The 22,896-nt window shown below is 36.9% G+C and overlaps 1 protein-coding gene across 17 annotated transcripts in view; it reads left to right on the top strand.

Moving 5' to 3' along the window:
• The window catches only part of PKP4 (plakophilin 4), a 961,933-nt gene that overhangs the window by 846,814 nt on the left and 92,223 nt on the right, over positions 1 to 22,896 (top strand). The window lies entirely within an intron of this gene.

The following is a 22,896-nucleotide window of genomic DNA, read 5'->3' on the forward strand; positions in this document are numbered from 1 at the left end:
ATTGCTTTACAATGGTGTGTTAGTTTCTGCTTTATAACAAAGTGAATCAGTCATACATAAACATATGTTCCCATATGTCTTCCCTGTTGCGTCTCCCTCCCTCCCACCCTCCCCATCCCACCCCTTGAAGTGTTTTATACAGCACTGGTATGCCTCTCTAGCAAAAGCTACTATGCTAACTTTAGAAATTTGATTTCTTATATGTAGACAAAGTTAATGAATGTTTTCAACAATTGTTAATTATTTGGCAAAGCTAATTGGCTTTGAAAACCTGGTATTGATTTTTTTTAACTCAGAAATATTTCTAAGTCATAACATTTATCTAGCTTTGAAAAACGCATTCAGTTTACTTGGAGTTTTCTAGAACTCTGGAAAACTACTATACGAAATAATTACTATATGAAATAATTGTGTATTCAAATATAGTAAATGCGAAGTAAGTCGAAAAGAAAAACAAATATCGTATTATTAACGCATATATGTGGAATCTAGAAAAATGGTATAGATGATCTTATTTGCAAAGCAGAAATAGAGACACAGATGTAGAGAACAAATGTACGGATACCAAGGGGGGAAGGAGGGTGGGACGAATTGGGAGATTGGGATTGACATATATATACTACTGATACTATGTATAAAATAGATAACTACTGAGAACCTACTGTATAGCACAGGGAACTCTACTTAGTGCACTGTGGTGACCTAAATGGGAAGGAAATCCAAAAAAGAGGGGATACATGTATATGTATAGCTGATTCATTTTGCTGTACGGTAGAAACTAACACAACGTTGTAAAGCAACTATACACCAATAAAAATTAATTTTAAAAAATATATAGTAAATGCAAAACCAGTATATTACTGGGAAAAAAACACATTTAATCACAAGTATTTTATATTTAAGTAGCCTCTTATGCTATTTAAAATATCATTAGAATAAAAATTACGGCCACAACTCCAAATGGTGAAATCACTACTTATGCAATCTGTGGGTTTCTTTCTTAGTATTTACGTATTCCAATAAAGCCTACCATAAAATACTTCTGTTGCTTGCATATTTAAGCTTAGTTTGTTTAATCCTAAGTAGGTGTATGCCCATAGTAACTTGTCTTTCAGCTGTTTCTAACATCGTAATTGTTGTATTTCTCATTATCTTCTGTTATTCATAGCCAAAAAATCCTTCTTGGTGAATGCAATGCTGTCTGTAGTTTGTCTTTCCCAGCTGATTGCTATGAATTTAAAATTATTAGGCAGATAAAATTGTATTGTCATGAATTTTTAAATCTTTGACCCTTAACAGTTATGCACCTTAGTATGTTTAGTAAGGCATAAAGCATGCAAGTAAGATCAAGAAAACTTTCAAAACACAGATATCAAATTATGTGATCATTTTTAAGACATCCAGGCAGTTTTTCATAGGAAGAGAAATTATAAGCAAGGTGTAAAATTACAAATCAAAAATTTCTAACTCTAGCTTTGTACTCCTCAATTATTTATCAAGAAAGTTAAAATTGTCAAGACAAAAATTTGTTTTAATTTTACCCAGTTTTTTAAAGGATATCTGTGTGTTTAGCACCAAAAAGAACAGTTCACAAGCTAAATAACGTAGTGTTGTATGTTTCCAGATTTTTTCAGATATAATTTTACACTATTAGAAAAATTAAATCAGTATTTAAAGAGTTCAGTTAAGGCGTTTATTCTGACAATTTTGCCAATTAAACAAACATAGAACTTTTCTCGGTAAACTCCTAGAGATACTTGATATGTCAATAATACAAGTCAATAATACCTAGAGGAAATGGCAAAGAAGAAAGGAAAATCCCCAGGTACCAGAAATAGAGAACCAAAAGCCAGAGCCACAGGCTTCCCTGGTGGCGCAGTGGTTGAGAATCTGCCTGCTAATGCAGGAGACATGGGTTCGAGCCCTGGTCTGGAAGGATCCAACATGCCGCGGAGTGACTGGGCCCATGAGGCACAACTGCTGAGCCTGCGCGTCTGGAGTCTGTGCTCCGCAACAAGAGAGGCCATGATAGTGAGAGGCCCGCGCACCGCGATGAAGAGTGGCGCCGGCTTGCCACAACTAGAGAAAGCCCTCGCACAGAAACGAAGACCCAACACAGCAAAAATAAATAAATAAACTCCTACCCCCAACATCTTCAAAAAAAAAAAAAAGCCAGAGCCACAAGCATTTGAGCTGCATTGAGTGCAGGAGGCCTGGGCACTGTCAAGCCCCCAACAAAGCACTGGAGTCTTAGGTTTAATACCCCTGCAGGGACCAAAGAGTGAGGCCTTATGTGCTCACGGTGGTAGACTTGAACTTGGGAGCACTGCATTAAGCCATGACCCTCAAAAGCTGCACCCTTGGACCACCCCAGGCTTGCACGGTATGTGGGTCTGGAGCCCAAATGTAACTGTATGCATTGTTCAGGAATACCCAGCTGAGAAACTGACATCACCAACGATGCGCTCACAATCAGATAATAAAAAACTCAAGTCAAAAAAACTCAAGGATGAGTAAGAATCAGCAAGCAGGAGAGCAGGATTTAAAACTTTTAAGAACCTGATCATTGGAGAAAGTCTGACAGGGATGCACAGGAAGACAGGTACAAAGATGCTTAGTGTAACATTATTTGCAAAAGTAAAAAATTTGAATCAGGATAGAAATGGGAAATAAACTGTGGATAAGTAAACTCAAGAGCCATTAAAACGAAATAACTACATGTATCAACGTGGACATCTTTGCAGAACAGACTTTCGAGTGAAAACTACAAGTTGCAAAAGAATAGGTATAGGTTATCTTTATGAATATTTTATAATATACATAATACTGAATTTAAATAGTGTTTGATTTTACGAATCAGTGCATCTCTAGTAAAAGTATAAAAAATATTTCAGGATGACACCACTTTAAGATAGGGGTACCTCTAGGGACGAAGGGGAGGAGGAAGCTATCAGGAATTCGGCTTTAGCCAAATCTGTAACGTTTTATTTAAGACTGCCGTCTGGAACAAACATAACAAAAAATATGAATATTGATCTCTGTTAAACAAGGGGGTTGTTGATATATGCATGGCTGTTAGATTATTTTCTGTAGTAAATGCTTTAAAATATTAAATAATTTTAGGGTTATATAGTTTGAATTAGCTAATTCCATAGGTTCGTTAAAAATCTGTTAGTAAAATACGTATTGTGAGTAATACTTATTGTCGGTGATTTGGGGCTTTGTGTCTGGATCTCAGTGCCCAGCTTGGTGCCTGGCATAGCAGTGGGGCCCAGTCAGACAATGTCGGGTGAGTGAGTGGGTCCTGCAGAAATGGAAACCGGGCTGACCAGAGAAAGAGGCAAAGTATGCGCAGAAGTGTGTATGATCTCGCATTGCTGTACTGGAGTTCCAAGAGGCTTGGTAGTTTCCAGGATGTGTACTAAAAGGACCTAGTGGCTTATGAGGTTGGAAGAGTAAAGCTGGCATTAGATTGTGGAGAACTGGGAACCAGGTGATGATGAGTGTCACCTTCATTAGGTCTGTAAAGGAGACAGGTTGAAACACATTGCTCTAGTTAGAAGCAGTTGTCCTGATAGTGTAGGGTGTAGGTCAGAAAGAAGAGAGGCCAGGCAGCAAGACAGGAATCTATTATGGAATCTTAACGGTTATGAGTAAGGGGGGTTTCTTTATTCAGTGAACTCTGGTTGGAATGATAATTGATCCACTTTGATTGCCCTTCTCCCGTCTCATGTTGGATTCTCATGTATTCTTGATGCCCCCAGCTAAGTGCTAACCCGTTCGTACAGCCTTTCCCACAGTTCTCCAGGAAAGTCATCTCTCTTCATCCGAACTCTCATAACTGTTCCTCTGTGCCTGTATTAGCCTCCTATGAGGAGCTAAAGCTCACCGCAGCCCTGGCACAGTGCCTGGGGCTCAGCAGGCAGGCACCCTGCTAAGTGTTCATTGAATAAATAATGAAACTTAAGCCCAGTGTGATTTAAGTTCCTCAGGAAAGGATGCTTTACCATTAGGTCACCTACTTGGCATTCACCCTTTCCCATATCTGCCTTCTTCACACGTTTCAGTGTGCTTTTCGGTGGACCTTAAGAAGAACTCTGCTCCGTGGCCACCAGGTTTACACACTGGCAAGAGCCCCTTAGAAAACAGTGTTAGTGAAGGGAGCATAGGTTTTTATTGTGTCACTTGAGAGATCCCCCTTGTGCCTGTCAGTCCCCACCATCAGTCTCAGAACCAGAATCTAAAGATACAGAAAATAGCTCTCAGACCCCAGCCCTCTTTCCCATCAGCCATTTCTGATTTGCTGAAGGAAAATTATAAGTGCGATCACTGCTTCCAGCCAGGAAACTTCCTTTGGATTCAGGTCCTTCTTACATGGGAGTAAGTTTAGTCAGCAAGATGGGGGATTTGAAAACTGGTTATCTTTCATATTGTTTGATTTAGATCCCATGTCAGAGTTGGTAAGGTGATCTGTAAGATTTTATTTTTCCTAGTCCAGATGTGATCTCAAAGGGTAAAGAAAAGCATACTTTGATTTACTTTTTCAGTTGTCCAAAGTTCTTGCCATGTTGGCCTCACCCTGTGAAGAAGGAGTAGACAGTGGCATGAGGTCCTATTTAATTAATGACTCTAATATTGTACTAAATAATATACTGTAGAGCCCTCTTCCAAATGGCTCTAAAGCCCAGCATTTCGGTTTCCTCACACTTGCAGTACCCAAAATAAATTTTTAACCCTGCCGTGACGTGTTCCCATTTTACAGTACGGAAACTGGGCCTCTGCGTGTATTTATTTAGGAAGTGTCCTAAAAGGTGAGCTGCACAGCTGTCTTTGGCAGTTCATTTGCAATATGCCTTGCTGAGAACGTTAAAAAAAATCTTAATGATTAAAATGATTGCTAGGTTTTCTTTTTTTAACATCTTTATTGGAGTATAATTGCTTTACAATGGTGTGTTAGTTTCTGCTTTATAACAAAGGGAATCAGCTATACATATACATATATCCCCATATCTCCTCCCTCTTGTGTCTCCCTCCCACCCTCCCTATCCCACCCCTTTAGGTGGTCACAAAGCACCGAGCTGATCTCCCTGTGCTATGCAGCTGCTTCCCACTAGCTATCTATTTTACATTTGGTGGTGTATATATGTCCATGCCACTCTCTCACTTCGTCCCAGCTTACCCTTCCCCCTCCCTGTGTCCTCAAGTCCATTTTCTACTTCTGTGTCTTTATTCCTGTCCTGCCCCCTAGGTTCTTCAGAACCTTTTTTTTTCTCTTTAGATTCCATGTATATGTGTTAGCATACGGTATTTGTTTTTCTCTTTCTGACTTACTTCTTCACTCTGTATGACAGACTCTAGGTCTATCCAACTCACTGCAAATAACTCAATTTCGTTTCTTTTTATGGCTGAGTAATATTCCCTTGTATATATGTGCCACATCTTCTTTATCCATTCTTCTGTCGATGGACACTTAGGTTGCTTCCATGTCCTGGCTATTGTAAATAGTGCTGCAACGAACATTTTGGTACATGACTCCTTTTGAATCATGGTTTTCTCAGGGTATATATGCCCAGTAGTGGGATTGCTGGGTCATATGGTAGCTCTATATTTAGTCTTTTAAGGAACCTCCATATTGTTCTCCATAGTGGCTGTATCAATTTACATTCCTACCAACAGTGCAAGAGGGTTCCCTTTTCTCCACACCCTCTCCAGCATTTATTGTCTGTAGATATTTTGATGATGGCCATTCTGACTGGTGTGAGGTGATACCTCATTGTAGTTTTGATTTGCATTTCTCTAATAATTAGTGATGTTGAGCAGCTTTTCATGTGCTTCTTGGCAATCTGTATATCTTCTTTGGAGAAATGTCTATTTAGGTCTGCTGCCCATTTTTGGATTGGGTTGTTTGTTTTTTTGATATTGAGCTGCATGAGCTGCTTATAAATTTTGGAGATGAATCCTTTGTCAGTTGCTTCATTTGCAAATATTTTCTCCTATTCTGAGGGTTGTCTTTTCCTCTTGTTTATGGTTTCCTTTACTGTGCAAAAGCTTTTAAATTTCATTAGGTCCCATTTGTTTATTTTTGTTTTTATTTCCATTTCTCTAGGAGGTGGGTCAAAAAGGATCTTGCTGTGATGTATGTCATAGAGTGTTCTGCCTGTGTTTTCCTCTAAGAGTTTTATAGTGTCTGGCCTTACATTTAGGTCTTTAATCCATTTTGAGTTTATTTTTGTGTATGGTGTTAGGGAGTGTTCTAATTTCATTCATTTACATGTAGCTGTTCAGTTTTCCCAGCACCACTTATTGAAGAGGCTATCTTTTCTCCATTGTATATTCTTGACTCCTTTATCAAAAATTAAAATGATTGCTAGGTTTTCTATTAACGACTCTTTGGAAGTAGTGACTCTAAACAAACTAGCAATAAAAAAACCCATTTCTAATATGATTTTTATTTGTTTTATTTACTGCAAAAATGCATTAATAACACCAGCAATATCAGTATATAATGATCCTTAATCTGGAATTGATGGTGCTTGTACCCAAAGATGATATATCAGACCACGAATAATCACTGAAAATTGAGAAACCCTGAAGGGGAGCTATGGGATTAGTTAATAGAGAAGCTACAGACTTTCTGCCTTTGTACCAAATACACTATAGTTACCTGTGCATTTAATAGTCATCTATTTTAATATTTCACCTGATTAAAGGTAGGCTGTAGAAATAGTCAATAAATTATATCTTTTCTGTATTTGTACTGAGTATAGTATAGATATTTATGTATTTAATTTTTTACCTCATTTGAAGTGGGCCTTGGGATCAGTTAATAGAGAAAATACCGATTTTCTGCATTTGTTTTTAGTGTACTATAGTTATTTATATATTCAGTATTTCACCTCATAGGAAGTAGGGCGTGAAATCAGTTTATTGAAAAGTTACAGCATTTCTGCATTTATACTGAGTACACTATATCTTATGTACTATGCACTATTTAATATTTTACCTCTCCACATGTATTTGGAACATTTTTAGAAAACACAAAAGCCAACAATGGAGTGAGGGAATTGGGGCAAAGATAAAATAAAGACTAAAAAATAAGATGAAGCCAAGGTTAAAATAGTATACAAAATATATGTTGTCAATATTGCACGCATTGGCTTAAAGTAGAGAGCCACTTTGGCTCTGAGTGTCCTGGTAGCCAGGCTAAAGAAAAAAACTAATGAATTACATGATTCAAAGTGTCTGGAAGATAAAAACAAACCAGGTTGCTCAGGAGGATTTACTGTCCCTGGGGCTGAGACTTGAGTGGTTTCTCTTGTGAGTTGCTGTTGAGAGCACTGCGTGATGAGGCAAACAGCGTCCTCGGTAGTTTCTAAATTATAAAATCAGACTCACAGGGGTTCTTTCTTTTGTTGTTAAATACAATATAAATGGATGGAAAAGCAGCTTAGCTAAAAGCAGTTCTCCAGGAGGCCAATTCTGTTGCTCCAGTTTGGCGGGAGGATGATAGTTAGCATATGCAGATGGATGGATGCATTTCGGGTTCTCCAAGCAAGCAGCATGCCATGATGACTTCTGTCTGCAGAGCTTTTTAGAGTCATGGGTGGCAGTGGGTACCAAGATGTGAGAGGTCCTGTTTTGCAGGTCACCGTGCTGCATGCCTTAGTGACAGAAATGGTCTTCAGGGGAAGCAGAGGTATGTACGGCGCATCTCAGGAGAATCTCATAGCACAGGCACCTCAGAGGAAAATAATGCCCTTTAAACCTCTTGCACCCCATGGGCTAAGCAACAACCTTCAAATCCAAATTTTGATGAATGTAGGATTTATTCTTTTTCTCTTTGCAGTATCATCCATGGAGTGTTACTCCCACCTTAGCCTGCTTTAGACTTCACTGCGGGGGGGGGGGGGGGTGGTGACAGCAAGGGGACTTCCCCTGCCTACCTACACTCCCAAGGGCACAGAAGGGGACAAGTGTGGCCAAAACAGCATTCTTACCTTTTAACTGACTGGAGTTACATAATGCTCATTTTAGCCAATTTGTAAAGTTCAAGAAAGTATAAAGAGAAAAATCGTAATTCTACCATTCAGAGATAACCACTTTATTTTTAGGTCTGGTTTATTGAAGTGTAATTTACTTACAGTAAAATTCACCCTTTGTAGCATACAGTTTTATGATTTTTGGCAGTTTGGCATGTAGTTGTATAACCACCATCATGATTGAAATGTAGAACATTTCCATTAACCTGAAAAAAGAGGCAACCACTTTTTTTTTTTTTTTTTTTTTTTTTTTTTTTTTTTTTTGCGGTACGCGGGCCTCTCACCGCTGTGGCTTCTTCCGTCGCGGAGCACAGGCTCCGGATGCGCAGGCTCAGCGGCCATGGCTCACGGGCCCAGCCGCCCCGGGGCATGTGGGATCCTCCCGGACCGGGGCACGAACTCGTGTCCCCTGCATCGGCAGGCGGACTCTCAACCACTGTACCACCAGGGAAGCCCGGCAACCACTTTTTAAAGTTTGCCACATTTCATTCCCTTCCAAAAAAATTTAAGTGTGAGATAACTCCCTACGGCCAACTTTTTATCTCATTCCTAAAGTCCCACTTTGATAGCCAGTTCTAACTTTTAATGGCTCCCACCTGTCTGAGGAATTCTCAAGGAGAAAAGTAGCTTGGAGATGCACCCAAGGGATGCTAGTTTAGCGGTGGTTAGAGGTCACTACAGCCTTCCCGTGGCAAGCTGCACTCGGTGGGTGCAGGGGACTTGGCCAGGGGAACTACTAAAAGGCACAGTCTTCAAGTGTACAAGACATGGCCTGCGTTGCGTGTTTCATCCAAGCAGAGACATTACACTAGTGGTTCAGCTGGGGTAACAGAAACTGTGGAAGGAGAAGAAAATATAATTCAAATTGAAAAGTCAGTAAATATAAATACGATCATCTCAGAATTCAAGAAATTGGGTAACAAAACTGTGGAAGGAGAAGAAAATATAGTTCAAATTGAAAAGTCAGTAAATATAAATATGATCATCTCAGAATTCAAGAAATTATTTCTGAAATTTTACAGTACAGAATTTCAAAACTATTTCTGATAACAGGCTTAGAATCTTACCATTGCCCAGAAACAGAAACTTCACTTCTCACTTACTTCTAGGTAAGTTGTAGGTGGTAAAGGAGAAAGTTTATTTCTTTGGGACACAGATATTGGTTCCACATATTTTATCTTGTAAGTAAATCATAGCTTGTCTGCTCCTTAAGATGAAGCACTAAATTTTCATTTATATTGAAGTACAAAAGAGATACTTAAAAGATGGACTTTTTATTAATTATAGAAAACACTAATGACAACTTTTGGAATTGAAGGTTAGTTTTAAATTTTTGTTTTGATATTTTGCACATTGTTTTAAAATTTGTTTATGCCATTTGGAAGCAGTTGGCCCCTTCACATTGTCTGTCCTTTAGCTGACTGCCATTGGTGTTAGGAAGTTACACTAGACCCTGAGAAAAATCCTGTCCATGTCTGTCAACTGAATGAGGGGGGAAATGGGTGGCAATATTAAAATTAAATAACTTCACACTCTTCCTAAGATTCTCTCTCCCTTTTCAGTTAGTTTAAAGCTCTGCTAAAATAGAATTCTTTATGGTTTCAGAAAGGTCATACAATCTTGACAAATAGTCTTCTTATTGCCATTTAAGAAAAGAACTCTTATTTTTTAACGAAAAGATTTGATTCCCTACTACCATTCAGACTATTTTTTTTTTTTTTTTTTTTACATTTTATAGGATCATCTGCTAGTGCCCATCAGGCTTCCATTGATACTATTAAAAATTCTAAAAATGCCGTAGGACTGACAGTAGCCGAAAAGCCTTTTTCATGGGTCAGGTCTTTTCTTCAGCAAATATTTTTAAGTCATTGTGAAATAAACTTTCTTCTCAAATGAAACATTCTTTAAAAATGAAGAGTCTTTACAAAGATTGAATGTTTGTGTTTTGACAGCTTATTACTTATTTAATGTACTGCTTCAGGAAGATGCTTGATAAAGTTCTGTCCCTTTGACCTTCAGTGCTCTCACTGGCCGAAACCTGAGTTTTTTAAATAATAGTTTTATTGAGATATATTTCATATATTGTAAACTTCATACTTTTAAAGGATATGATTCAGTATTTTTTAGTATATTCATAGAGCTGTGCAATCATCACCACTATCTAATTTTAGAACATTTTCACCATCCCCAAAAGAAATCCTCTACCCATTAGCACTCCTTCCCCATTTTTCCTTCCCCCACCCCCAGCCCCTGAGAACCAATGATCTATTTTCTGTCCCTATGGGCTTGCCTCTTCTGGACATTTCCTATATATAGCATCATACAATATATAGCCTTTTGTGACTGGCTTCTTCAACTTAGCATGATAATTTCAAGGTTCATCCATGTTATAACATGTATCAGTTCTTCATCCTTTTTTATTTCCAAATAATATTCCAGTGTATGGATATACCCCATTTTGTTTATTTTTTTATCACCTAATGGGCATTTGTGTTGTTTCCACTTTTTGGTAATTGAGAATAATGCTACTATGTCTCAGGTTTTAAGAGGGGAAAATCCCAAGGGTTCTGCTCCAGGCATTCTTAGTTTGGGGCTGGGGAGAGACACTGAGAGTAGTAAGGATTCCCCTTAGCCTCTCTCTCCATCCTCCTACTCCCTCACAGGGGCTCACCTTCTTTTCTTTCTCCTTTGCTCTCTGTTATGGTAAATCCTTGTATATTGCTGAGCTAGCTGAGTTAATTTTAAGTGCATAGTAGGTAAACTATTGGGGAGTCCTCTTATGTTTATCAGAATATAGTTCATCAGATTTCCTTTCTTAATATTGTATTTGGTCACTAGTGACTCTTAATAGTCAAACAAATAAAAGCTCTTTATGTTCATTTGGAATTCAGACTAAATGAAGAATAAACTATTTGATATTTGAATGTAATTATCAGAAACCCTCTCTGGGATCTCTACAGTGAATATTTATTACATGGATGCTCTTCTGAGCAAATTTAGTGACACTGAATGTTTATGATGCAACTCTCCTGTGTTAACACAGTAAAGAGTAACACATCTGAAAGATACAAATGAGTCTGTGGCTGACCTGCATCTCTCCAGAAGTCGTTTTCTGGAGCAGTTTGCTCAAGCACAGTTCTTCCAAAAAGCATTTTAATTGCTACTGCACATTGCCATTGTGATCACAAGCCTGTTTCATCTGGGACATACAAATCCGCCTGGCAACTGTCTCTACACATTTGAATTAAACTTACATAAACTAAGTCTTATGTAGGGCATGAGCCCAAGGTAATTCAACCAGTATTCCATTAAGGTAACCTATTTTAACCTAAGAATGTGACCATGTTGAATTTGAATTTTAAGCCAAGTAGTCTTCATAAATATTAGAATCTTTTATGGACCTACAACATTATACAACAAAATGTCTTAATCATAGTGAATAAATATTTCAAAATGAATTACCTGTTTCTTAAACTGAGCATTTTAAAATGTTAAGTTGGAGATATGGTTAGAAGGAACCACAAAAAGAGATCAAGTTTATAGTTCAAAGTTTATAGCATGAAAGTTTCAGATTAAGACTATTTTAATACACTTGGTTAAATACAGAGGAAGCCCAGCTGTATGAATTTTCCTAATTAATGAAGAGGAAAATACTTTTTAAAATTCAGAAGCCCATGCATCTGAAATATATGTACCATGCCATTATTTAATTATTTATTAAAGAACTGTTTTAATTAAAATAACAATATTTCATTTTCTGTAATTTTTCATAGTTTGCATTCTATAATTACTATTCCTAAAATATGTAACAGTGATGAATTATTGAATCAATACAAGAATTATATTACTAGTCCCGACTCTTAGTCATTAGGTTTTTTTTAACCATGTATATTTTGATAAATTATAAGGTAATTTACACAGGCCACATAGTATATATCAGGATGCTTTTTGGAAAAATTTACCTTTACTACTTTATAGGAATTAATAATTACTTTAATCCTATATTTTCTTATTACTTATTTTGTACTTTTTAATCTATATCTTGAGAAATGTGAAAAATACTAAAAAGTATAGAGAATGATATAACAAAAATTTAAGTACATCCCAGAATTGAAAAGCATTGATAATTCATCATTTTGGCTTTTTTATATAAAAATATATTAAACATAAAATTCAAGACCTCTTTGCCCCATTCTCCCTTCCCAATAGGCATTAACTAGTATATAGTCTACTTTGTGTACTTTTATATAATATACATACATCATATACATCCATGGCCCATGTTTTGTGTGCTTTTTTAACATACACAAATGGTATAATCTATGTGTCATTACGCATCTTGATTTCTCTACTCCGTGTTTGAGATTTATTCATATTGATGTGTGTAGATCTAGTTTATTTTTTAACTGCTGTTATATATTTATGTCATAGAATATTAAACTGTTTGTCCATTCCCCTATTGAAGAACACTTAAGTTCCACTTTTAAGTGTTTTAAGTAATGCAGCAGTGAACATTTGGAGACTTATCTCCTGGTTTACATGTGTGAGGTTCTAGAAGAGGTATCATTAGAAGTAGAATACTTCAGGCATAATGAATACATGTTTTCAATTTTTCTAGATCTTGCTAAACTGCTTTCTCAGGTACCTCAACAATTGCACCCTCTCAAGGAGTGTGTGAAAAAGTTCCAGGTTCTCTCTCTTTCTCTCTCTTTTCTTTTTGGCCAACATTTAATATTACGCAGGGTCTTTAAATTTTACCAATCTAATGTTATCTCATTTTACTTTGCATTTTCTTGATGACTAGTCGGGTTAAATATCTTTTCATATCCTTATGATCCATTTGCATTTCCTCTTCTGGTCATATCCTTTGCCCATTTTTCTAATGAGTAATTTGGTTTATTTATTTATTTATTTTTTGGTTCTATCATTAGTTTTATCGAGCTGAAATAACTCTGGGATATATCAATACATCTAAAATAGTACAGGCCTTGGTACATCACAACACAAAGTATACCATATTAATCTATTTTTAGAATATAAATCTTTAGTATGATGACAAGTATGTAGGAGAAACAACCCTCTATATGTGATATATAATAATGGATCTCAAATTCTCCAAATCTGCCCAAACAGATGATACTAACATTCCTTTCTCTTTCTATGTCCACATTTCCTTTAGTGACTGCATTTATTTTCTTCTGCAAAGGTTTATGATGTCTTCTCTAAATTCACTCAGTAAATAGTTATGCCTTTGCTTTATTGTAGAGATACAAAGATACAGAAGCCTGGAATTTCCAGTCTAGTAGAAGGGAACATTGTGTGTAATTTAGCCATATGACAAAGTACCTTAGTAGCCACATAAAATACATGTCTGTATTTTATTATGTTTATTTTTGAAGAGCAGTGTGCTGATCAGATTACATTGTCCTGGCTCTATCCAGGGAGGCCTTGCTTTGGTGTCTTTGATTCTCATATCCTTAGGTGAAAATACTTCTTTGTAATTATATTAGAGTAGCCATTGAGCACCTATGGTATAATAAACATTTGTGCGAGTCGATGTTTTATACCCATTATCTGCTTATTGTTCAAGGGTTTCCACGAGGTTTGCTTTTGTGTTTTAGTTTGCTTTGGTTTTTATTATTATTGTACACCTGATTTTAACATTAAGATGATATTTTCTCCTAAAAATAGTTTTATTCTATTGGTTTTCCACTGGGGTGTCAAGAATTCGTTTGAGAAGACTTAGGCAACCCACTTACCTCCACTCCACCGCTCCAGATAGACACAGTCTATATCAAAACTGCTTGCTATACAAAGACAAGTACAAAACCCCTAGCCCCCAGCCCCATCTCCACTACCACTATTTTGTCTCTCCTTCGTAGAAACTTTGGCGTGGCTTCTATTTTCTGTTTTTGGTTGATCACAGACATGTTACAATAAATCATGTAGGTATTAATTCAAAGATTCTAGAAAACAATCTTGATAAATATTGCCACTAATGTACTCTCTGCAGTTCATTATTTGGGATGTGGGGGGGGGGGGCAGTTTGCCATTCCTTCATCTAATTCCTTTACTCTCCATGAAATAAAGGAAGGTTGGTGTTAAGTTCCCATTCTCATTACCATTTGGCAGGTTAAGGACACAGAGGGGAAAGACTGATGTGTGTGATGAGATGTTTCCTCAGCCCTTCAGAGATATACTACTGTATACGCTCTAATCCAATGATGTATAGAAAAGGAAATTGGAAATGTGATTATCCACCTAAAAGTGAGAGCCATCCATTAGTGCATTTTTAGCCGTTAATCAGCTTGCCATAAAAATGAACATGGCATGTCTGCCAAGGGCGGGGAAAAACAACTGACAAGTTTGCCAGACTTTGTAGTGACTAAATTGTTATTATAGCTATCCTCCCTGAGGCTTCACAATCTATTTAATAACAAATCAATCTAATCTGGTTTTTGCATAGATTTTTCTGCCCTGCTGTTGTGTTACTCCCTAGTTAAATAGGGAGAAAACCACTCTAAAACTGAAGAGGGAGAATGCCTGTAGGCTACAGATTTTCATAGCTTAAAAATGTTATATTAAACAATTACACATTTTAACCACTGTCAGATAGTTTAGATACAACATTTGGTTTGCATTGTTGGACTGCTTATAAGCCAAGGAGGAATGTCTTTAGGGTATACTTGTTTATTTCTTCTAGCCTTTTTTTAATTGGAAAAGAACAAATAACAGCCAATTATTCTAGGATCCTGTGATCTGTTGTTTCTGCTTTAGAACACGCCAATTAAAGGTTGATCTACCCCCAGCTTTAGTTACATTATCAATAATGCGGCTATTTGAGCCACAGAGAAAATTCAAGCAAAATTATCAATGATCATCTAAGAACTGGTGCTTAGGAAGTACAAAATACAGGGTTATATCTATTTCCAGAGGAGCATTAGCAAAATAATTTTCAGTAAAGACTTATTTCTAAATAGTAAGTGAAACAGTATTGTATTCCTTATGAACATAGATACAAAGGTAGAAACTACTATTGACCAGAGTAGTACATTCAAACAAAGTCTAGAAATTAAAATCTTGGGTGAGTTTTTTTTTTGCAACCACTGACAAAACAATGTATCTACATCAGTAATCATCAATGGCTGTTAAAATCTTTAGCTGAAAAAATGACGAGAAACTTTACAATAAATGGATCAGGCTGACAACACCTGAACTCACTGATCTAAGATAGATGTTCTACAAAACAAAAGATAGTCAGAAATTTTGGCCTTCTGAAATGATGCAATGGGAAGTGCATATCATCACCTAGGATGCATTCTTGCCTCCAGATTGCTCAACCATCTAGATATAAGTAACAATTCATAGGAAATCAGAGACAGAGGAACAGGTTAAACAACATTTTGCTGATGCCTTAGTTAGATCCAGTCTATTGGGAATTTTGCAAGGCAACTGAAATCGTTTCAAACGGGGAAAATGATGTAAGAGGGAGGGTGAGACTGCATGAAAAGAAATTTTTAGAGACATAACAACCAAATACAATGTGTAGACATTGTTTTGGTCTTGATTCAAGCAACTGTTTTTAAGAATTCAAACAGGAACTTTTAATACTGACTAGATATTTGTTGATATGAAGAATTTTACTGGTAATTTTTTTAGGTGTGATAATGTTATTGTGGTTATAGTCTTTTAAAAGTCTCTATATTTAGAGATACATCTAAAGTAATAAGATGCCTGAGACTTGGTTCAAAATAATCTAGTAATGCACAGAAAACAGTGGGTAAAAGTATAGATGAAGTAAGTGTTGACCACATGTTCCCTTTTATTTGTTGAAGCTGGATGATGAATCCATAGGGGGTTCATTATACTGTTTTCTTTTATATATCAGTGAGTGTGTGTTTTAAATGCTGTATAACAAAAAGTTTAAATATTAAGTAATCCAGCTCTTAATTTTCTGACTGAAATTTTGGTTAAAACTTTTTTTTTTCATTTTTATAAAGTTAAGAAGGTCATATTTTTAAAAATCTGAGTGGTAGATGTTTTCTTCAGTAGTTCAAATGAAGAATATTTATTTAAGTTAAATTAGATTATGAATCTACACAGTATGCTCCATATACTTTGTAATGCCTTTTCCATCAATAATGTCGGCTCACTGTGGCAGTGAATGCGAGAGGGAGCACAGAGGGGAAAGCAGGGGAAAGCAGACCAACCACTTGTGTCACGTTGTGAACCACTGTTCCTCTTTTCATTCATATTTCTTAAAAGAAGAATGCTGGGTATTAAAGCTAGGAATTTAACAGTCTTGTCCAGCCACTTGTCCATTTGCCGTGGAGAGTGCCTGAGCAGTGTTTACGGCTCACCCATTATACATCAAGAATTCTGTTTGAAGAGACTTTACTTTCCATTGTCATTGTTGTCATTCCTTCTCATTCATTCTAACAGGCCTTTTTCCATTTCATTCCCCTATTCAGTAGTTTGGAAACCCTGCATAATTATGTGGGGGGGGATAATAGAGAAGAGAAGGAAACAGGGTGGGAAAGGGGATGTGGGACAAATTAGGGATCCACGAGAGCTGTCAGGGGAGATTTAAAGCATTCTAGAAGCACTTTGCTGGGTTCGTTAAGTCTTACTACCTAGAAGCCTAGCATATGCTCCGCCAAATTTTGACTGTATCCTTATGCATCCATTCTTCTTCCTGGACAGTTATTGATGATGCAGGGTCTGTACTCTACCCCACATGTGAATTCATTCCTCCTTCAGCACTAAAACAGCTATTTATGGTGCTGGACCATGAATCAAGAGCTGAAAATGCTATTACAGGGAGAAGCGTTATTTTTCTCAAAAAGCAAAGCAGAACTTTAAGAAATATATCACGTTCTTCCTTTTCACACTCATAATGAAAAGTTTCCTCAGAAATTACAGAAACTTTCCTGTTTATAATAATTTTTTAATAAAATCTTCTGGGTAATCAATGGACAGAAAGTGAATATCATTCTTTAGACACACACCAGATTTGATAATGTCTGTATTTGAGTATCAAAGAATCGTATATGAATATATCATTTGCTTTTGAATGCCTAAATAATCAGAGTGGTCGGTACACGTTTAATAAAACATTTAATTTTATGATATCTTAAAGTTGCTTTTAAGTGAATTTTTATATAGGCTTTTCGGAGCATTTTACATCCTAAATAATATTCAAAATGAAATTGTATGCATCATAAACAGAACTATTTATAATGAGGAATTTTATAGGTTTGGGATGTCAGCCAGTGTACCTCTTACTATAGATCTCTACAGCTTAGTCCCATGTTAACTCTGTGCTCCATCTCCTGTAGAGCAAGTAGAAAAACAGGACCCTCGCACTGCTTCTTACCGGTGCCAGCTTTATTTAAAAATGTACGATTTGAATTGTTTTACATATTTCTAAAAGGAGTATATTTGTGTGTGCTCTTTCTTGTTTTTTTTATCTTAAATTTTAAGAAATGTTTTCCTTTTCTGTTTCTTTGCCTTTGGAAGAATTTGAAAGAACAGAAATGAGGGAGACAGTAGCATTTTGTAGACCTCAATACAAATAATTCACAGTGGCCCATCTATTCTGAGGCTTGACCCTTTGCCTAAATAGCATCCTAAGTTATGGCAGAATACTTAGGAAAGAGAGTTTGGTTTTGTATTTAGTCATTTTACTATTTTCATCTCAGTTGCTTTCACTCTTTCAAATGTCATCTGAAATGTTAGAAAACCCTTCTATTCTGATTTCTACTTTTACTGGTTGGAATACCTGTTGTGGAATGGGCTTAAACAGAAGTCATGCTTCCTGTATAATTCATGGAAATACCAGAGGGAACTGTTTGTCTCATTTTTGTCTTGTATGACATTCTTTTTAATCTTCCCCTTCCCATGTGGTCCTCTGGATCTTTTATTCATAGATTCAAAGCAGTAACACAAAATGCTTTTGTCAAAGAATATTTAACATCTTCTAAAATGTGTGTTCACCTCTAGTCCCTATTAAACAATTCAAGTTACTTGACTCGTTTAAAGGGCTAATCTGATATTTCCTGTTCCTTTAACGTTTTTGCTGTGCATCAAGTACATAACTTTCTCTTTCAGAGACTGGCTGTAATATTATTTATTTTTATCTTACCTTTTCCTGGAATCCATTTTAGACAGATGTTATAAGGGTGCAAAAATATGGTAAAGTGGCATGAGGGAGGAGTGGAATGAAGAACTGAGTAAACAAGGGTGACAACAAAATAGAGCCAGTCATGAGACCAAAAATGTTCACCACAGTGTTCAGTTATACATTTTACTCTAAACTTGCTAGCAGCCAGTGGAAAACCAAGATCGCACTTTTATACCACCCTTTGCTGTTCCTCATTATTTTTTAAAGACTGCAATTGTAAAAGCATATTCTGAGCGCGTGGCCAGTTTTTTCAGGTGAGGTGTCACTGAGCAAGGAGTATGTGGGTCCGACTGTAAGCCTCTGAGCTTTCCCGTGTTCCATGAAGCCTCAGGCCTGCCTTCCTGCAGCCGTCTGGCTTGTTCCTTCTGTTGGTCACCCAGGTGATGGTGACAAGTGAGTGCAGGTGGACGGGCACATATCCATCACCATGCATGGAAGGGAACTCAGGGCTCATGTCCTGTTGCTGATGGCTCAGGAGCAGCTGCATTCTACATGAAGGACATCATTTTTAATTCAAGTGCCTTTTCTTTAACCTCAGTGTCACCTTCAGACGTAAAAGTAATTATGAAAAGAGAGCCTTTGCCCTGTCTCATTCTTTGTGCCTTGCTCAGTTCAAATTACAGGCATATTACCATTTTCAGGGGCAATTCAAAACCGTAACACATTAAAAATAATAATAAACTACAATTATGGGCATGTTGTCATGGTTTCACTTTTCCTGACTGCCGGTATCAAGTGGTCCTTTGGCAGGAAGAAGGAAATCAGTCTCCATCCAATAGAAAATTTTCTACGGTCTGAGAGCACAATAAAGAGGACACAGAAAGGAGCCTCAGTCCTGAAAAATCATAAATTTGGACTAAGAGCTTTTGGTTTTGTTTTTGTTGAGATTGATTATGAATAGACAATAAGTAAATTTGGAAGAGGCTCCCAAAAATGTAGTAAAATACTAAGAAGGATTGCTTTCTAAGTATTACTGCTAAAATACCCTTATTATCTAAAGGCTAGTGATTTGTCAAACTAGGGTCCTCAGAGCCCCTTAGGAAAAATAACGTGGTGGGTAGGGATAGCCGTCTGCCTCCCAGCTCCCCTCCTCTCCTTCAGCCAGGCAGAGCCGTTCACCATCATCGTCTGTGGTACATATTAGCCTTCCCGTCTTTGACTTACTGAAATAGCCTAGTGGAAGGATAGCTATCCACAGCTGTCTCAGGAAGAATAATCGTAATGTATTTAATTTTGTCTAATTGCTCTAGTTCTGACAGTAAGACATAGAGTACGTCTCTGTTTAATGTAAAGGATTTATTTCTTAGTTAATTCTTTTTTTTTAAAGATAGATTTTATTCATTTAAAAAAATTTTTTTTATTTATATTTGACTGCGTTTATTTATTTTTGGGTCTTCACTGCTGCACATGGCTTTCTCTAGTTGCAGCGAGCAGGGGCTACTCTTCTTTGCGGTGCACGGGCTTCTCCTTGAGGTGGCTTCTCTCGTTGCGGAGCACGGACTCTAGAGCACAAGCTCAGTAGTTGTGGCTCGCGGGCTCTAGAGCGCAGGCTCGGTAGTTGGGGCGCACGGGCTTAGTTGCTCCGCGGCATGTGGGATCTTCCCGGACCAGAGCTCGAACCCGTGGTGCCTGCATTGGCAGGCAGATTCTCAACCACTGCACCACCAGGGAAGCCCTTAGTTAATTCTTATCTAACTAAAAGGGAGAGATGAGGTCCTTGTTTCCCAAACATAAGAAAAACAAAACTGTTAAAACCTATCAGTTTCCTGTTGTTAGGTGGTATGAGTTCTCGGAACATCAGAAGATGGCTCATGGCATTAGAGAGCCCTTGATTCCATCTTAGGCTTCTAGACCCCACTTCTCACCATGCTAATTATGAGTATAAAATGAACTCAAGAACATTCTTGCCGAGGTCAAGGGGAGGAGAAATTTGACCTGCTTACATGGTGAATGCTTGAAAACCTGGGACTTTCACAGGCATTATCTTCAAAAAGTGCCTTTCTCAAGCATAAATTCAAGAGCACTCAAGAAAGCTAAACCACAGAATGAGCTTTACCCAGCTCAGAACTCACAAAAAACTAACGGAATATTTTACAAATGCATTAACAGAAACTGGGTAAAGTTTTAAACGTACTAATTATACAAGGAAAGTCAAAGCAATACTAGATAGAAATTTTAAAATACTTAAAAGTGTGGTATGATGTTATCGCCGTATCATAATTTAAGATTTAATTATAATTAATGAAGATAGAGAAATTTAAGTATTGGATAGAATGGGTTACTCCGTTAAGGGAATTTATTTTAAATTTTATCTGGTAGCACTCCAGATAGAGACCAAAAGTTGAGAATCATTACTAGTTATTTTGCCAGATTCTGGCTGAGAAAATCCTAGGTGCATAATAGGAAATCTGGAGTGACCTGTGGACTATGGAGCCTAGCTTTCATACCTAAGAAGATTCTGAAGCCGTTCATTAAAAAGTAATCTGTAATGCCTAGAGGATAGCTGGGTAGTAAGTAATTTCAATATGAATTAATCGCCTAAAATAAAAACCCGAACAAACCAACTTTTTCTTTTTTAACTGAGAAATGGACCTTGGAATCAAGTGAAAGGTAGACTTATAAATATTAGAGCAATGGATTACAAAGGCAGTTATAACAAACCAATACTGAGCTGCCAGAATTTTTTTGGTAATGGATTTAGAATCCAGAACATTTGCTAATGGAATAACTTCAGTTAGTAATGAATTGGTGGAGAAGGAGAAAAATGCATTTTGGAATTTATTCCAGCTACTTACTGAGATTTCATCTGTAAGCACGTGGTAGTTCTTAAATTCAAGAGTTAACATGTGCAGAAGAAATACAGAACTTTTTTTTAATTGAAGTATAGTTGGTGTATAATATTATATAAGTTACAGGTGTATAATATACTGATTCGCAATTTTTAAAGGTTATACTCCATTTACAGTCTTTATTAAATACTGGCTGTATTCCCTGTGTTGTATAATATATCCTCTTAGCTTATTTATTTCATACATAATAGTTTGTACCTCTTTATCCCCTTCCCCTATCTTGCCCCTCCCCTCATTCCTTTCCCCACTGGTAGCCACTGGTTTGTTGTCTATATCTATGAGTCTGTTTCTGTTTTGTTATATTCACTAGTTTGTTGTATTTTTTAGATTCCTCATATAAATGCTATCATGCAGTGTTTGCTTTCTCTGTCTGACTCATTTCACTTAGCATAATACCCTCCAAGTCCATCCATGTTGCTGAAAATGGCAAAATTTCATTCTTTTTATGGCTGAGTAGTATTCCATTGTATATATGTATATATGTATATATACACCAAACATCTTCACTGTTGAATTTCTGTGCCATAAATTTCTTAACACAATGACTTTTTTAAAATAAAACAAAGTGAAACATTATCCAGTGTTGATGGACATTTAGGTTGCTTCCATATCTTGGCAATTGTAAAGAATGCTGCTGTGAACATTGGGGGTGCATGTATCTTTTCGAATTAGTGTTTTTTGTTTTTTTTGGATATATACCCAGGAGTAAATTTCTTTGTCATATGGTAGTTCTATTTTTAGTTTTTTTGAGAAACCTCCACACTGTTTTCCACAGTGACTGCACCAATTTACATTCCCACCAACAGTGTACAGGGTTCATTTTCTCCACATCCTCTCCAGCATTTATTGCTTGTGTTCTTTTTGATGATGGCCATTCTGACATGTGTGAGGTGACATCCTATTGTGGTTTTAATTTGCATTTTTCTGATGATTAATGATGTCAAGCATTTTTTCACGTGCCTGTCGACCATCTGAATGTCCAGAAATACAGAACCATTGCGTGGAACTCAACATTTATGGTCAGAGCTCAAAATAGTAAAACTAATAGGAAAGTCAAGAGTAAAACGTCAGGCCAGCAATGTACACATACAGTTTTAAAAATATTTATAGTAAGATTAATGAACATATGATCAATGAGAGTTCGTCTGTTAATTACCTCTGTTCAGTAAAGGAAGATCACCTAAGGGTCATTTTAGAAAAATATTGTGAAAGAATATGTTGCAATAGTGAAATACATAGATTATGTAATGCTGCTAAATTGGGGTGGTTTAAACAACCATTTGAAGAGACTGTCATAATACACAGGGGAGACCTGACATGTCAGGTTTATCTGCACATGTGGACTATCATATTGATGGTCTCCCAAACTGGCTGATTTCTAGCACTTTATAATTTTTGATCTGTGGGAACTGAAGCAAATTCTTGAATATAACAGTACATTTCACATTGCTACATACCTCTTCCCTCGGAGCCTTCATGTTCAAATTCCTACCTGGGTAATCCTAATACCAATTTACCTCATTTTCATAGGTAAGTAGAAGGAGGGCTGGGTCTTGTTTTTGTTTTAAAAGACAAATGTTTCACACTTTGGGTTGTTATAGATATGCGAATGCTTCTTCAATCATAACACTGCTGGACTCATCAGAGTACTCTCTTACAGGTTTCTGCCTTTCAAAAGTCTCTTGACACCTTGCCTTTGAGGGGCATGTGATCCAGTGGGGGTGTCACATGCATACTGTAATGAGTAATTACAAGACAATTGTGAGCATGCAGAAGGCAAAGGCTCTGCCTCTTGTCACCATTATACCCCAGCCTCTAACAATGT

Source organism: Orcinus orca, chromosome 7, assembly GCF_937001465.1.
Source record: "Orcinus orca chromosome 7, mOrcOrc1.1, whole genome shotgun sequence".
NCBI classification, from domain to species: Eukaryota; Metazoa; Chordata; class Mammalia; order Artiodactyla; family Delphinidae; genus Orcinus; species Orcinus orca.